This window comes from Colobus angolensis, unplaced genomic scaffold (assembly GCF_000951035.1).
Source record: "Colobus angolensis palliatus isolate OR3802 unplaced genomic scaffold, Cang.pa_1.0 Scaffold219, whole genome shotgun sequence".
Lineage (NCBI taxonomy): Eukaryota > Metazoa > Chordata > Mammalia > Primates > Cercopithecidae > Colobus > Colobus angolensis.
In genome coordinates this window covers 1246751-1250559 of record NW_012115366.1, presented here as the reverse complement: position 1 = coordinate 1250559, position 3809 = coordinate 1246751, and the positions used below count along the sequence as shown (strand labels likewise).

General features: G+C 50.2%; 1 pseudogene; it reads right to left on the bottom strand.

Annotated features, from left to right (window-relative positions):
- Window positions 1-806: 806 nt before the first annotated feature.
- The window catches only part of LOC105512803, a 9072-nt pseudogene continuing 6069 nt past the window's right edge, over window positions 807-3809 (bottom strand).

Here is a 3809-nt window from a genome sequence, read left to right as displayed (position 1 = left end):
ATTACTCAGATATAATCTGCTTGCCATGTTTCTCCTCTTCCCCTAAGACACACTCAAATGTCCCAGTGCTAAGAAGCCTTGTCTGACCTACAGACACAGTAAGTGTGTGGCCTTCCTGGGTGCACTGATAGCAAGCCCATCTCTCTACAAGCCCCCGTGCAGTGAGCACTCTGAATCCTAACTGCCTATTTAGATGTCAATCTCTCACACTGAACTGCGAATAACTAGAGGGAAGGTGGACTAATCACCACCACACCCAGCTAATTTTTGTATTTTGAGTAGAGATGGGGTTTCATCATGTTGGCCAGGCTGGTCTTGAGCTCCTGGCCTCAAGTGATCTGCCTGACTCAGCCTCTCAAAGTGCTGAGATTATAGGTGTGAGCCACTGTGCCTGTCCTACAACATGAAATCAATATCTAGGTGCAGATTTCAAGCAATATAGAGAATCAGTTTGTGAGAATGACATCATTCAGTTGGAACAAAGTCCAGCTTTGGCAGCCCTGTTGGGAAAGGTAGATCTTGCATCTACCTGTGTGGAAAGTAGGGAGGATGGGGTCTGGAAAGAATGCTGGTGTGGGTGTGTGCGTGTGTGTGTGTGTGTGTGGCAGGAAGCTCTCGGCTCATACACTCTTTGTGACTATAGGGGAGGCTGGGCCTGACTTCTTGCCCTCAGGCTCCTGAATTCCCAGAGATCTTGCTGACAGAGGTCCCCAGAGTGCAAGAGCAAGCTGGGATTGTTCAGGAAAATGGGCTTCCCAGGCTGGGGTGGCCAAGAGACCATTCATAAAAAACCAGGGAGCCCGTGCTTAGCAGTGAATGGCCCGGAAGCCAGGCAGTGTGGCTTTTCCAAGCAGGTAAATGTCCTCACCTGTGCCCTCATTGAGGCACTTCACCAAATACAGCAGCGCGTGGTGGGTGCCCATCGTGCAGGCGCTGTTGAAGAACTGCTGGTGATAGTAGCCCAGGTCTGTCTCGTGCTTGGATGGGAGGAACTCGTAAATATCCACCTGGTCACACAGCATCATCATGATCATGACACCAAGTATCCCAGAGGTTGGAGGCGTCACTGAATCTCTTCTAGGGAGATTTCTTGCAGGATGTCCCACAACTCCCAAGGCACCTGGAGCTTGAGGATGTAAAAGGGCAGATTGGGGTGCAGCTTACGATAGCTCTTGTAGTTATTAAAGAAATTATAGTCTGGATTCTGGTACCACTTTGAAATATCTGAATGATATATAGATGTGTCCCATACAATTAGGATTCATTCATTGTACAGACTGTCTTTGAGGAAATGCCTTTTTGTGGTGACCAACTGAGAGTTCAGCAGGCGAATGGTAGTTTTGTGGCTGCATCTCGACGGAAGTTGGCTGTGGGTGCCTCATTAAACCTCAAGACTGCATCATGATCATCTAGATCTCTGCCCAGTTGCGAGGATTTCAGAGATCCTGCTGAGGAGAAAACAGCACACTTGCCCCAAGACGTGGCCTTGGTCCTAATGCTGCCCTTGGGCAGGTAACCCTCCTACGCAGAGGTACTGAAGAGAAAATCTGTGGTCTCTACTGTGGATACGTTCACATGGTCCAGGAGGTGGCAGTGCAGGGCCTCTGCACTGAACATAATGGTGGGCCCTGACCCCTTGTAGGACACTTTGTACTTTTTCATGCTTAAATAATTCTTCCAGGTGATTTGCAGCCTGGGGATAAGGTTTTTGGAAAAGCTGTCATTGTTCCACACCTGGAAGGAGGCCTCTGGATAGCCTTGGCTGGGCCTCTGGGGTTGCTGAGGGCCTCGCTGCCCCTGTGGGGTCTTGGGTGCTGCTTGAGGATGCAGATTGGGAATAAGAGCCACTTTCCCCAGACTTTTCAACATCTGGAATTTCTTGGTTTGAAATTTAAGGGAATCATAGTAATTCCCTTTCTTCTTTTTCCTTCACACACCGATGACCGCAAACAGGAGAAAGGCCAGGACACAGCAGCTGAAGTTTTTTTGCAGGTTGGTGTGAGCCAGGAGGAAGATGTGTTCAGGTAAGCCACTTCGTTCTGAGAAAGAAAGCAGGGAAGCTTCTGGCTAGTCCCCCAGGGCTGTGGGCCCTCCAGGTCCTCAGGAACTAGCACTATTCTCTTTTTTTTTTTTTTTTTTTTTTTTGAGATGGAGTCTTGCTCTGTCGCCCAGGATGGAGTGCAGTGGCGCGATCTCAGCTCACTGCAAGCTCCGCCTCCCGGGTTCACGCCATTCTCCTGCCTCAGCCTCCTGAGTAGCTGTGACTATAGGCCCCCGACACAGCGCCAGGCTAATTTTTTTGTATTTTTAGTAGAGACGGGGTTTCACCGTGTTAGCCAGGATAGTCTCGAGCTCCTGACCTCGTGATCCACCCGCCTCAGCCTCCCAAAGTGCTGGGATTATAGGTGTGAGCCACCACGCCCGGCTAGGAACTAGCACTATTCTCTATGGGAGAAAAGTTTGCTTTATTTGGCCTGGAGGCCAAGGCTTATTTTTCTCAAGATGATCAAAAGCATCTCAGCTCTGGGATAGAACTCTGACACCAGGGTTTGGGTCAGGCTCAAGGGGACCAGTTCATTTCAGCTGGGCTCCATGACATTCACTGCTTTTCTCAGGACTGCTGGCTGCAGGGCTCTGCAAAACCAGCTCTGCCCTTGCTCCCTGCACTCTGGGCTACAGAGGCTGTGGTTGCTCCACCCCACTTGGTTCTTGGTAGCTCCCTCTGTTAACACTGGGCAGTGCCCCAACGTCTTCCCCTGCCAGGCCCTGCCCAGGACTTCCCTTCCCCAGGTGCCTGCGGAATATGTGTTTGGCAGGGGCAGGAGAACCAGGGGGCTGGGAGCCCCAGAAGGGAATCCCAGAGAAGGGGTCTGCTGGGGAAGAGCTGGGACAGAGGCTGCACGGTGGAGGAGACCAGAAGACTGGGGAAGGAGGAGAGGCTGGAAGAGGGGAAGAAGAGCGAGGCGGAGGGGCAGGAAGCCAGCTGCATTCTTCTAATTTAGGTCCAGATGTGACTACCAATGGTACGACAGATAAATAACACTCTCGAAAAAAGAAAAAAATCCAGTTGTTGAAAGAAGGATGGAAGAACCTCAATAAAAAATAACACTGTAATAGGAGAGAAGGAGAACATCAAAAGGTGTTCACCAGTTCATAGCACACATGACCTCCCTGCAACACAGGAGCAGCAAGCACAAGTGCTCTTGGCTTGGGCAGCAGACACTGTTCTTCAGTTAGCCCACTTCATTGTCTCTGGGCTGCTCCCTTTGCCCATCCTCCTTGTCCATTGTCCTCCACGATCACATCTAAAGTGTTTCTGGGATGGATTCCCCTTCTGAATTCTGCACAGCTTTAGCAGCTCATTTCCTGTTGATGCAAGATCTGAGAGCTGAGGATGCCTTAAGGTTATGCCAGCCATACTTGCTGGTCATAAGACTCATTTGGAGTGCTTATTAATACTTTAATTTCCAGCACTTTTTACCCTAATGAAGGAGAAGATCCTCGGAAATTGTCTTTGCCTGGATTCCCTAGAGAATAGAGCAAGAGGCAAAGGTTTCATGGGAGAGCCTTAATGGGAGGTGCAATCCTAGGGTAACAAAACTTAGGGACCAGGGGAAGGAAGGCAGGCAAATGCAAGATGGTGTATTACTGAGCTGACCACAGCTGCACAAGAAAACATAGCTTGTTGTGGCCGGGCGCGGTGGCTCATGCCTGTAATCCCAGCACTTCGGGAGGCTGAGGTGGGTGGATCACGAGGTCAGGATATCGAGACCATTCTGGCCAACACGGTGAAACCCTGTCTCTACTAA